A 14,596-nucleotide genomic window follows, 5' to 3' on the forward strand; every position below is an offset into this window, starting at 1 on the left:
AGTTCAGGGAGGTCAATATATTATTATGTACTTTAGGAGAGTGGTGATCAGATAAAATCTCCGCAACGTTGGAATACGTTATACTATATAACATACATATAAATTACTATTAAAATACTTGCTGAGTTACTTACAAATTTGTCAAGAGCAGCTTACAGTTATACTTCCCAAAAGAGAAATGATGAAAGAATTGTCTTGGTCTCACATATCAAACTTGGGTAAATATCAATGTTTTATCTACTCCTGAATAATCAAAGGGAGATAAACTTCCTGTAGCAGCAAAACTTTCTTTTAATCTCTCCTTGCTACCCCCATGTGAATCTGACAAATCAAATACAATATTTTAGTCTACGTCAATGCACTTCTATAAATCAGCTTTATGCATTCCATAGTCTTAAAAACAATATGGTAGATTTATCTAAAAATCCATTATTTGAATACAAACTCCCAAGTAAGAAAGAAAATCAGCATCCAGGTTTGAGTGATAAATATGTGAAAATCTGAAAAACAACTCGGAATGACAATAGTAATGGAAAGCTAAAGGGGAGAAAAAGGAGACAGCTGAAAAAGAAAGATAAAATGAGAAAAGAAAAAAATGATATAAAAAGTGTTTATAGTCGTACAATAGGAAGGACTGACGTGCTTTTAGATAATTCTAGAGATGCATTTAAAAGCCACAATATAGTACAAGTCAAAATTCCTTCTGTATATAGGGCTTCAGTGCTCACAAGTTCTCTAGAAATATTGTTTGGTATAAAATTATTTTAAAGGTTTCTTTGTAAACATAAGCATTTGTCAGAAAAACTAAAAACACGATGTTACTTTATAAAAAGGTGCAGGAAGTTACTGTTTTCCAGCTACATATAATTAGGTGTCATTATTAATTATTATTATTTTTACTATTACTATTGTTAGACTCGATCTGACAGTCTGAACAGAAGTGGCTAAGTAATCAAACTCTATAAAGCTCTTGTCATCACAGCCTGATGGCTCATTCCTCAAGGGCAACAGACTTTCAGTGAATACGCCAGAGGGCACAGAGTACACCATTGGTGTACAGAAGCAAAGAAGGCACATGCCCTCCAGCTATTTCATCGAGGAGAAAAAAAGATCTCTTTTTCAGGAAGGCCAAAGAACAGTCACAATCTAACAACAAGACTATTTTCAGTATTATAAGGATTATGTGATTAGGTACAGAATATTAAACACACACACACACAAACTGTTTTGAATATCCCACTTTGCTGAGAATTGCTGTTTTCCTCTTCTGTATCTTGTCTGATTAATTTCAGTGGGAGGGGAGAGATCTGTATGGTTTCAGTTTGAGAGTTGTCTCTCTCATATTGGTTTGTTAGCTTCTCATTTCATTTCCTTGTCCAATATTACCAGGAATATTGGTATGCATTAAATGAAAGGTTTTCTCCATGTCATCAGACTAATGTCAACCATCAGGTGATGTGCATCAAATCTCATTAGTGTGTTGATTTCATTCAACATCCTTTTGAAAGAATGTTTCATTACCATGCAAATAGAAATAGCACTTGTTTCCACACTGGCTACTTGCTACAGAATATCACATACAGACACCTAAGAGTCAAATTCTTATCTAACTTAAATCTTATGCAACCCCATCCAAGTCTGTGAGGTTATGCAGCAGAATCTGACTCTATATTACACCCACTGAGCTTTATGTAGCAGGGCCCATTCACATCAGATGGGGAAGCCACCACATCACATCAGCTATCATACCACATGGGGAAGCCACCATCCATTACACTCACTCACTATCTTCTGCAATATTTAGTAACCAAGGAACTGTACTAAATGCTACAATCTCCCCTATGTGTTTTCTGATCTTTAATATTATTAGCAATGACTGTAATTCAGCCAGGAGGATTTGGCATAAGTTCATATCATTGGTCCATCTACTGCATCATCGTGTGCCCAATGATGACTAACATAAACACATAATTCACCCAGACATGCTATAGATTGTGGGTGAGTGGGCGGAAATGGAATTGGAAATCCTATCTTTATCTTTAATATGCAGAAGTTGAAGCAAAGAAATAATTAAATGGAACCATTAGGTTGCATATATAGATTTCAAGATCATCTGAATTGCAACATGTATAGCTAAAGGCATAGTCTATATTTGATTTTACTATCAACACCACTGGGAGGCCTTCAATAATAATCTTTCCAGCTAGCAAAACTTGTTTTTCTTCAGCTATCATCAACCAGCCCAGCTGTCATCCATAATCTTTCTGATAATGTATGTTTCTGTAATATCCCAGAACTCAGTTATTTTGAACAAAGTTTGTTGAAATATGGCCAACAAAAGCAGTCAACTGATTTGGATTCTTGCTGAAATTAAAGCTTTAATTAATCTAACATTGAAACATTTTTTCTGACTTCTTGTTTTTTGTCTCTTAGATAAGCTTGCAGAATTGTTATTCAGTCTGGGAAAATCAGACCCACTATTCAACAAACAAACAAGACAGCACACTTAGCTCAGCTTAAACATGACAACGAATCCGTCGCAGAGTCCATATGAATGCAGTTATTTCATTTCCTGAGGCCTTCTCCCCAGGGATCCTACTCCCCAAGCCATTTTCTCAGAGCTCTGCCTGTATTTTGAAAATAAATCTGCTGGGATAAGAACTAAGAAAATGAAAAAAAGGCAGGAGATCAGAAAGTGAGAATATGCATAAGAGAATAAAGGAAGGAGAGCCGAATGGGATAAATAAAACAGTTGGATGCAAGAAAACAAGAAAGCACATGGCTACAAGCGAAAAAAGAAATCTCATTGCCAACTCAGAATAAACTCCTGAGGCTGATTACAAGATTCAAATGTAAGTAGTAATGCTCTTGCAATAAAAAGCAGCATTTATTAAAATTTTAATATTCCAACACATAATTTATTTCTCTACTTCACTATTCCCAATTCCCATATCAAATGTAATCTTCTTTTCACCTATTACCACATCTATGAGTTGCATTCATTTTTTTAAATTCCCCTTAAATAACAGACGTTTTATATAAAAGCATTGGAAGAGTCCCCTGAAACAAGCTGTTTACTTAACCATTAAAAAATACATTTGAAAGTTCTGATGACAAAGGACTAGTCTTTAATTTGTTATAAATCAATATAAAAATATATGCCAATACCGAGTCCCACTGAAGTCAATAACAGAACTTCCATGTGGTTTCTTTTTCGAAATCAACACTTTCAAGACAAAATATTCAACCAACACACTCAATTTGGGCTTATTATGTCACACAATATGTTGAATCGAAAGACATATTCTAGATCTAAATGTGTGCTCTGATCTGGTTATACCTGTTGGATCACCAACTTAAAGAAATCCTAATATCTCGTAAGGAATGTATAGGAACTGCTACTGGTATTATGCTCTTTTCCCTTAAAAAAATGAATGTAGCTTAATTCTACAATGTTACTATGTGCCTATATTCTAGCCAGCAGGCACCACACCCCCACAACCTCAACTCACAGCCTACTGGCACTAATTATTGTTGCTAAATACACAATTTGGGTTTTCTATAGTTGCTATTACAAGGTCGGAGATGAAACATATAGAAACATAAACACTAGGCCTTCTTACCTATAAAACTCATCGTTAAAATGCTCCTCTGTAATTCCTGTCTTGGAAGGCCTATGAGACACCCTACTTCTGGGTTTGATACAGAAGAAACAAAAGTTCCCCCCACTCTTCCCATGATTTTTTACATCTGTACACACCAGCTGAACAGAATTTAGACCAAATTTTCCAAAGCACTCCTATCCCCACAGAGGAAAGCTAGGTGGACTAGGTTTCTAAGACGGCAACAGCAGTGTTAAGTAGACAACCATGGGTCTGGGAGGCAATGACACTGAGTTCTACCCAGCTCACTGTGTAACCCTGGGCAACTCATTTAACCACTCTGTGTCTCAGATTTCCCCATCTGATATATGGGGATAATGGGATTTACTGACCTGCCTCAGCTGTTGTGGAGATTAAATTAGAGCCATGTTCTGCCTCCAGATATGCACACGAGCTATGACTGATTTCATGGGGAGCTGATATGTGTATCATAGTGCTGAATATGTCCCTTGATGTGTACACAGCGCATAGATTATGCAAGTTCTATGTATTATTAATTATTAAAGGATAAATTGACAAAGAGTGAATTTGTATCATTTGAATTGATAAACATAGAAATTAAATAGTGAGTGGAATCTGTGACTTGTCTCGCCCTCTCACTTTATGTCAATTAGGCTCTTTGGTATGACTAGGGTGACCAGACAGCAAGTGTGAAAAATCAGGACAGGGGGTGGGGGGTAATAGGGAGCCTATATAAGAAAAAAAACACAAAAATCGGGACTGTCCCTATAAAATGGGGACATCTGGTCACCCTAGGTATGACATTAAGGGACTCTAATAAATTTTCTGATTAATCTCACAAAATTGAAATGCAGGAGAAAGTTGTTGACTGAATATCCAGCTTACAGCTGTCACAAGAAAAATGGCCTGGCAGCCAAAAAATACAATCCAAAAATGGGTGATGTAACATAAAGTGGAGAGAAGCCAATAGACCAAGAAAGGGCTTAATAAAGTACAGAGACTTTTCATGATTCTCTTTGTTCAACCAGTTTCACAGTTCCTCAAGAGAGAGAGAGAGAGAGAGAGAGAGAGAGATGGAGGGAGGTCCTTTTAGCAGGTTGATCTTTCCCCTAGATAAATTGGCCTAGCAACTCAGAAGACATGTGGCAGATTGTCATGGGATGAGCTCTTGAAGGTGGAATCAATCTAATGCTATTTGGAGATCTGAGCAACATAAATATTTACATATTCTTTTGCACAAATAATGATGCCATAGTATAAATAATAGTGTAGCCTTATAGGGTAAGCATTTTATTTAACATACATTCATATAACCACAGTGAACGATTCATTGTTACTTTTAATTTGGACAATTTTGTTTTCTAAGGGTTTTCTCCCCTATTTCCTATTCTTAGCAACTTCGATAGGAAATCTACCAAGATGTGAACTAGAAAAATAAAATACAGATCAGGAGGCTGAGAGAAACAAAATACACATGTGAATAAAGACTGGAAAGCAAAATGTAATAAATAAAGCAGATGGAAGCGAGAAAGCACACAGCTCCAAGCTAAAAAGAAATCTTTGCAGTCTCAAAACTAACTCTTGGGGCTGAAAAGAAGGTTCAAACAAAGCCAGGACTTATGCAGAAAAAGAGAGTAGCATTAAGCTTTAGATATGTTAATATACAGAGAAATTCATTGTTCCTTGCAAAGGTTACAGAAACTGCATCTCATGAGTAAAGATTCAGCTAAAGGGCTTGAGTCAATTAGGTTTCTTATGTTGATGAATTTAAACATATAGAAACAGACAATGAGATGAAAAGAAAAATGAACAATGAAGTATATAGGTATGAAACTACATTTTCATGGGAATCTGAGAGATGCCAGTTGAACAGTGCTGGAGAGTGAGGACCAAATTAAGAGGGGAGTCCAAGAAAGTCTAGAGGGAGCCTAGACTGGTGTACCTTACATCTCCTTCCTGCTCCGAGATTCAGCTTCGACCTATTGTCCCCTTACTGTGCCTATGCTTGCCGAAAGGGACAATTGGACAGGAATGAAGACCCTATGATGAATAGAACCCAATCTCTTGAGTCACCTAATCCCCATCTTTTACTTATTTATTTTTAAAAAAATCATAAAAATCCCACACAGCCTTATAAAAATTCAGCTGCATAAATACAACTCTGTGTGTGTGTGTATGTGTGTGTGTGAGAGAGAGAGAGAGAATTTTGACTGTGATAAAAAGTGAAGGAAAAAATAAGGCCAATTCTGCAATATGTATATGAGATGACCAGCTGACCAAAATTAGGAAGTGCTGAACATTTCAAGTGAATAAGCTTTCCTGAAGAATATTCAAACCAATTTTCAGTTGTGTTTCTGCCATTTCAGAAAAAGAAGAGGAACAACAGGAGGTCGTTCTGTGGATATATTTGTTGAATTGTATTAGTTAGCAGCAGGGACAGAAAGGCAGCCCCTAACATAAGAAAAATACTTTGAAATAAAGAAAGGGAGATTGTGTGCATGCTTCACAGAATCAGTAGCATTTCCTGAGACCGAGGTTCTAGATTCTGGCTGCCTGTGTAGCGGCATCAATAGGGGAGAGGGTGCAGAGACCAAAGAATTGATGTCATAACTGGCTGGAGGACTCAGCAAGTCTCCTGTCTTTCAATCCAAGACCCTGTTTACTGGTCCATGAAAACCAACCTAAAGCTTGAACCAAATATAATCCTCTTAGGTTCAAAATAATTCAGTTCGTTGAATGCCTTCCATTTTTGTACTCTTCACCACTTCCCAGTTTCATCTGAAGTAAATACCAAAACAGCACAAGCAAGAGTAGTCTCATGATATTTCTGCCCCAACAAACTCAGAAGGTATGGAAATCTTTAAAGACAACCTGACCATATAAGATTTAAAGACCAAAGATATCTGGATAAGGGTCTGACTGGTAGATGCTTATCAGAACAAACTTTCATATCTACTGAGGTTCATCCATCACTAATTACCAGTCCCTTTTGGAAATGTTTTCCATTAGCATGTGGGAATATCCAAATATCCAGATTAGTTTCAAGCAAGATGTCCCAGAGACAACAGGCAGTTTTTTAAATAAGCATAACTGAAAAGGAAAGCTTTATCCTCCATAAACAAGCTGTACATTGCACTGAATAGAGGAGAATAATGCACTGGAGATACAGTAAAATATGGGGTCTGACCAGGTCACTTCTCATACTGTCATGTGTGATGGTTTAAAATCCAGAAAGGTAATTTCAAACAGAATGCTAAATCAAACCCATAGCTGTGAATCCTAAATGGCTGACATTGTAGGTCCAAATTTAAAAAATGTGCTATACATAGTACAGCACCATGATGTTATTAAGAATACTTTTGAATCAATTATCCATGGTTAACCCCTCTCATTTACAAATGGGTGTCAAGAAAGCTTGAGGGGATGGTATGATGAGACTACCTATAGTGGCATGTAGCCGATCTGTGACTGCTAGCAGCAAATATCTCCAATGGCCAGTGATGCGACGCTAGATGCAGAGGGCTCTGAGTTACTACAGAGAATTCTTTACCAGGTATCTGGCTGGTGAGTCTTGCCCACATGCTCAGGGTCTAACTGATCGCCATATTTGGGGTCAGGAAGGAATTTTTCCCTCAATCAGACTGGCAGAGACCCTGGTGGAGGGAATGGTCACCTTCTTCTGCAGCATGAGACATGGATTACTTGCATGTTTAAATTAGTGTAAATGGAATTCTCTGTAACTTAAAGTCTTTAAATCATGATTTGAGGACTTCAGTAACTCAATCAGAGGTTAGTGGTCTATTACAGGAGTAACAGGGTGGGTGAGGTTCTGTGGCCTGCAATGTGCAGGAGGTCAGACTAGATGATCATGATGGTTCTTCTGGCCTTAAAGTCTGAATCTATGAAGAGATGCCCCATCCCAGAAAGGTGCTGTACTTGATTCTGATATATTTCTTTGGTAGTGCAGGTCAAAGTGGTATAAGCCTTTTTTGACCCAAAATTTCCCATCAGTGCTAATAGTAATGCAGCTCCCCTTGTGTATTCAGGGCCCCAAGTGGATTCTGGTGTTTTAAGCACTATGCCTGCTCAAAGCAGATATAAATATCATATTGCTAAATATGCTGATAGTTCCCAAGGCTTGGTTGACACTAGGACTCTCAACATTGTTAGCAACATTGCGTTCAATGGAAAAATTCTCAGCAAGAGGATTAGTGTAAATAAGGCTACTGGGCCAAGCCTGGTGTCCTGCCTCAGCCTTCCCCAATTTCAGAGATTTCACTGGGAGGTGTTTTTACTTCAGGATTTGACCCTTTGAAGGGTGCAGTCAGAACTTAATCTCACAATTCCTCTCATCACTAGCTAGTGTACAGGGAAGTTTGTAGCCATAGCTGAGGCCATAATTTCTCCCTCTCCCTCTGGATAGCCCAATGACAGTGACAAGGCTAGCCAAAGTAGAGCTTCCATTCAGAGAGGATAAGGTCTGAGTCTGAGGGGTGCAATGAGAGTAGATAGATTCTTGTAACCTTGCTCCCAAAGCTAATCACAGTTTCGTGCAAAATATTTTTCACACCAACTACTAGTGAAACTGCTGTTTTACACTGGTACTGAGCGTGGTGCATATCACTACATAGCAGTAATGGCTTGTTTCTCCTCGTACTGCTCGTTTACGTTGTTAGGAGTCTGATGTGTGCCATTTTGCGAGGCAGTTGGATGCAGCAAGTTACCAAGGGGACACACACCATGATCACTCACAGAAAACAGGTCTATTTCTTGTTTTCTCTTACTCTAAGCTAGAAATCGTTTAGACTCAAAGTATATAGTTCCCTTTTGTGCATGGAAAATTGAACACGAGAGCAGGTCCTGGAATTGTAGAATTAGAATGCCAGAAGTAGGGAAAACTAAGATGACTATCTTCTGAATGAAAAGCGATTAAAAAATAAAAATGATTTAATGCACTTGATTTCCTGTTTAATTTCTACCACGTGTATCTGGAATTAAATTTTAATTTTAATTTCATTTTAATAGAGTGGTGTATTAATTTTGATATAATTAAGCCTACCAAGAATACATCTTTGGGATAGCACAGGGAGCTTTTCCTTGGGTAGTTAACTGTGTGCTGCACATTTCTACCTGCTTCTAGCTGAGCACTATGGGGAGGAGTAAAGATAAATTATTATTGGAAGCCTATATGATGACAGGAGAGATTACAAATGCTATTAAAGATTTAGCAGTAGGAGGGTGATGATGGAATACCAGTCAAATGTTTTTTTAGCTGCCTTAGGATATTAGTGCCCCACTATCATTATAATTATGAGTTGATCTGTGGAGAAGCAAACAAGTCTCTAAAGCTTCCCAGTTTCACAGGTGCCATTCACCCAATTTTTTTCTCTCAGCACAAGCCTGAAATACCCCATCAGGCATGAAATAGTGAGTGAGCCTGAAAGAAAAACAGACAGCATCACACAAATAAAAGCGTCTCAGCATTGGGGAACCAGTGGTTCTCCAGAAACTTACAGTAATGTTCACAATGTAATATCTCCACATTATTATCTCTGGCACATAGGGCTCAAAAAACTGCAGCACTGAAAGAAAGAGGGAGAAAGTCAGAGAGGGGGAAAACCAGTGTTTTGAAGGGCTTGTTCCCCACAGAAATGCAGGGGAGAATTCAGTGATTCCACCAGACTTTTCAAGCAGTTCTACCACTTTACTAGTCCAACCAGCCAGCTTACTTTGCTTTTCTCAGCCTGTGCTTTTTCAGCCTCGTTCAGCCAGGTGGACTCTAAAGTCCATCATGGAGACTGGTTTATGCAAACCTAGCTCAACATTGTGACAAAAGGATCAAGACTGATTCAAACCCTGTGGCAGGATAAAGCATGCACAGATGAATGGAGGTAAGCAAGACAGAACACCAGGCATTAGCAGCTTTTACTATTTAAGGTAAGGATTGGAGGGGAGCCCAGGTACCATTCTGTAAATCTTGACATACCAATATCTGAGAGCCACTAATCTCTGGTAAAAGACTTAGGAGCACTTGAAAACACTAATAAGGAGGCTTTTCCCTCAATTATTTTGTATTACTTCTTGGAAGATTTTTTTTGTTTTATTGCCCAAACCAGATAGAAGAGACAAAATAATTTTATTGAGCCATATGCCAATCTGAGTTATATCAGTGTAAATCTGGAGAAATCCCATTGATTTCAATGGAGTGACTTCAGATTCCCAACTTGGAAGCAAATGAAATTAAATATAACAGCACTTGTAACAGCAATGGGAGCTACATGTATATATTCCAGGGGCAAAATGTGGCTCTTGTTGCTTTTCTCATTTTGTTATGATCTCAGATTAGGCTTTCACCTCTGCTTTCCTCCAGACTTTTCATTTTGAGTGTGGAACGAAACGAAACAAAAAAACCTCAGCAACTACTTTAAAATGTTGTTTTCTTAGAAACTAGTTTGGCCTTATTAAATTTGGAACTAGTGAAGAAGGAGAATACAACAGCTGTTAGGATCCTAAAACAGAAACCAAACAGCCTCTTAAGAGCTTTATTGTTTTCTTTTTGTTCTTAGGGATTTATTTTATTTTATTCCGTGGCAGTTTAGGAGAGAACATGGGGAAAACATTTTCTTAGGAGCATGAAAACAGGGACCAAAATGAAACAACAGAAGTTAAAATGTTGTTGTTGTATTTTTTTTCTTGAAGATACATCTTTATGTAATATGTCAGACACCAGCCAAAGAGAAGGGAAGACTTGGTGACACTCAAAACTGGATTTTGAAAGATTAGCTCCAACCTCAGATTAACCCAGACAACATTTTTGGAGGGGCTGTGGGTGCGACAGAGAGAAGAGTGTGAGATGGGGGAAGAGCAATTCTGGAACTTGACTGCTTCCAGGGCATATGCTGGTAATAGATATGTTCAACATAGCATGTTCTCTCTATGGCCTCAGCAAGGGTTAGTCTGTCTTTCCATTTTATGTGAGACATAAAACCTAGGCCCTGACCACTTATGTCCATTAAAAATCCATTATCAGTTACATAAGAAAAAGGGTATTAACGAAAGGGGTATTAACAAAACTCCAGCCTGGGCAACTGTATTCTGTGTACTTAAACCTTTAAAACTGTAGTTCATGGACTACCAGCAGTCCACAAAGCACTGGCTGGTCACCTGGTGCCAACTCTCCTCCTCCTGTTCACCTGCTCAATCTAAGTAAAGTCAGCTGAAAGGCATGATATACTTTCCTATTAATTTCCATGTAAGTATGATGTTAGTTAACATAGGGATGCTGTTTATAATTGTGAAGAGGAGAGATGCTAGTCTGAATGATGATCAGTGGGAGGGAGGTCGTCGTGCATTTGGGAAGGGGAAAGAACATGTTCATGAGACACTTCCTCCATTAAGATGGAGTTCACAGTCTGAACCCCTACTTTAAAATATTGTCAGCTGGTATAAATCGGTCTCCTTCTGCAAGGTTCTGTAAATCTTTCCTATGCTCTTTAAAGAAAAGGTTGAAGACAATGGAATGAAAAAACTTGAGGATCCCTCAGACACTGAGGAATGGACTCAGCAATGCCACCAACTTCATCTTGTGCAATGTAAGGGGGCAAGAGGAGATCTATCAGCAGCATGCCGGGGGCAGGTTGGGACCAAGGTACGCCTGATCTCCCACTAGCTCAAGCAAACCAACTTTATTCCGGCATCAGAAGTTAGAGCAGCCAGGGGTTCTAACTTAGGTTGAATCTGGGTAACTGAGAATCAGAGAGCTGGAACCAGCTTCTTACAGTTGCCATTGTCCACTACAAGCTCCGCTTAGGCATTGTAGAGAATCAGGGCCCAGGCTTGCTTACAGAAGGTGGTCCTTGGTGGAGCTTTCACTAATTCCCACCTAAAACAATAACAACACTGATCAGTACTAACTTGACTAAGGTGTTTTGAAAACCAACCTAAATTTAGAGGACAAATAGGATTAGTAATGGAGTAAGGAACAAAGAAGTGTTTCTTGTTTGCCTCAGAAAAGAATGTTGCCTGCAAGACATATTCATGATATTGAAAGGAAAGAGAGAAAAAATGAAGATCACAGTACAAACATGTTCATCAGGCTGACTTTACCCTAATGCACCAGGAAATTCTTTCTAGAGTGGACTGGCTGGTGCTGGCATTGTTGCAACAAGGCTGGCAACTTATGTTAGTTCATTTTGCTTCTATTCCTTTTGGGAGTGTATATGTTGTATCTACCTGATTTGCTTTGCATTGATATAAGACACAGATACACAGCATAGAAGTGAATCCTATCTAAAATTGTATGTATCTTACCAGCTTCTTGCTGTAGAAATCAGTCACAAAGCGGTGATGGTGACATTCAAATTTTGCATGGTATACAGTATGTGGATGATTCAATTTTAAAAATATATATATTTTTTTAATTAAAAAATCAAATGATCAAATTTGGAAGATGTATGGTGGGAAGGTTCAGCACCATCATAAAACTTCCCACTCAAAACATCAGGAAGTATTTTGGAATGGACCCTAAGGATGAGCCAATAGGTGAGGAAGGAGAATGAAATTAGGAGGGTTGTCTGAATAAATCTAGCTTAACTCCAAGTTGCATTTCAACTTAGTTCATAGCATGAGCTCCACAATATAAGGCAGGGTTTAAGCTTAGGCAATATAATTGGCCTTATAGGATACCATATTTAATGGGTATATGAGGGGAACAAGATATTTGGAATTTCTTCAGCATAATGTGGAGTCAAAAACCTAGAACACAGGTTCTGTTTAGCTTAAGAAGAGCGTCAAAAGAATCCTTTACCTAAAGCACTAATACACACAGGGCAATCTCGGGATGGAGACATTTTGATTTGAGAAGTGGAAAATAGCTTTTCAACTGGTAAAAATAGAATCTGGCTCATAGGGAAACTTGTAACACTCGCCGCAGGTCACAGGGGAAAAGGATATTGGTTTTTTCTACCCAAAGTCCATAAATAAATCAATTCTGCCAGTGTCAGAATATGGTATAGGTGAGAACATTTTCATTTTGGTCTATCAGTAACCATGGGCCATATTCATCTCTGGGGTAACTCCATTAAAGTCTAAAGTCAACGAGACAATTAAGACTGAATTTGGACCCCAGAGGTTGGATCATACGCTCTTATGGAAATACCTACAGCCTTGGGCGCTTAGGGTGGAAAATCTTGTGAGGATCCCCATACAGTTTTTCCTGAATCATTCTGTCTTGGAACAGAGCTGACCCTCAACACCTACTGTTTTGAGCCCAAACTGGTTGCAATTATGTGATCCTCAGTGACCTAGGGATATCCTGTGTCTCTACACTGGATCTGGGGCTCCCCCCAACTCAAATTCCACAGCACTATTAGGGTTATTTTCCAATGCCTCTGCTCCTGAGACATCCTCTCTCTTAAAGAGGTTTCCCAACCACAGATGTGAAAGGGGAAGTCCCTCAGTAAGGGAAAGGAGAAATCCTCCCCCTGCAGGTACTACAGCAGATGATCTGGCCCCATGTGTTTAAATCACCTCAAAATTCATGAACATCAACAAATAACACAGACCTCTTGTTCACAAAAACCTCATTATTTAACAAAGTTTCAGTCTGCAGACTGCAGAGCTGAGCCTTCCAGCATACTGAAAATCACTAAACCATCACTTCACTCTGGCAGACTGTGCTGAAAAGAACCTGGTTTGGGAGTTCTTCTGGTTTCAACGATTCAGTCATTTGTTGTCGATAGTTGAAAAATGAATTATTTAACTTCCTTCCAGGCAGAGGTCAGAAACTCATAGCTGAGATGTCCATTTCACCATTAGTAAAAACGAAAAATAAAACATTTCAGGTGGTAAACAGCTGCTAGAGTTAAAAGTGGGCTCATTGATAAGCACTGTAACATGGCTGTAACAAATGAAGCAAAGCTGAAAATGTGCATGCTCCCTGGCAGCTAGCCCCATTCTATGTTTCTTTAATTTTTCCTTATCAGTTTCACACCATGGATTGGTGCCAAACTGACCAAGAGAGCCCCAAGCAGCTGGAATTCAGGTCAGAAGGTGTGTGGTAAAGTTTGACTTAGAAAAACTAGTTATAACACAAACAAAATCTGAAATTTATGTGGGCGAGGGAGTACTAGGGAGTAGCAAAAATCCTAAAGCTTAAATTATAAAGATATTGGACTTTATTCTTCTCTCATGTGTTCTAGTTTTACATCTAATTACTTATATGTCCCCCAATCATATAGTATCTGCATTCCTCATAGTTTTAACTATATTTATCCTCACAGCACACCTGTGAGATAGGGAAGTGCTATTATTCCTATTTTACAGAGGCACAGAAAGATTAAGTGACTGGATCAAGTGGCAGAGGAGAACTGAATCCAGGTATCCCAAATCTCAAGGTAGCATGCTAACTGCTAGAGCAGCCTTCCTCTCTAGACTCCTCCTGACTTACATCAGTGTGAGAGAAGAATCAGACCCAGGTTTAAATCTCTGACTGAGAAAGAAACTCTGTAGCTAATCCAGTTTCTCTTGTGCAGCAGTTTGAGGGCTAGGATCTGCACAATCCTGTGGTTAATCAGCTCCAATTTCATTAAGAGCTATCAGTTTAAAAACAGGGAATCTAAGGATTTTGGAAATAAAATGTAGAACAGTCTTTTAAAAGACCAGGCTCAGTGCATAAACTTCAAATAAGATCCAAGGAAGATATTTCTGAACTCCTGCTTAAATATTTTGTATTAGGATTAAGTCACACAGTGCCCCTCATTGTTAACATGGTACATGCTGGTGAGCTGAGAGCAAGGGTTTTCTTCACAGGATAGTGTTTGTAACCAGAAACCACCACACAAGCTCAACAAAATTTCCCTTTCCCCCTCCCAAGGATCCCAGCCAGCTTTGTGACCCTTTTTGTAGGCAATCTCCAATTTATAGACCTCCCCTAATCACCTGTGCAAAAGGAATTGGGAACTGAGCTGAGGTTA

General features: G+C 38.7%; 1 long non-coding RNA gene across 1 annotated transcript in view; it reads left to right on the top strand.

The window, feature by feature from the left end:
- Positions 1 to 2,555: 2,555 nt before the first annotated feature.
- The window catches only part of LOC128835677 (uncharacterized), a 32,613-nt gene continuing 20,572 nt past the window's right edge, over positions 2,556 to 14,596 (top strand). Inside the window, exon 1 of the long non-coding RNA XR_008444687.1 lies at positions 2,556 to 2,852. This is a non-coding gene — a long non-coding RNA (uncharacterized LOC128835677). The remainder of the gene's footprint in view (positions 2,853 to 14,596) is intronic.

This window comes from Malaclemys terrapin, chromosome 4, assembly GCF_027887155.1.
Source record: "Malaclemys terrapin pileata isolate rMalTer1 chromosome 4, rMalTer1.hap1, whole genome shotgun sequence".
NCBI classification, from domain to species: domain Eukaryota; kingdom Metazoa; phylum Chordata; order Testudines; family Emydidae; genus Malaclemys; species Malaclemys terrapin.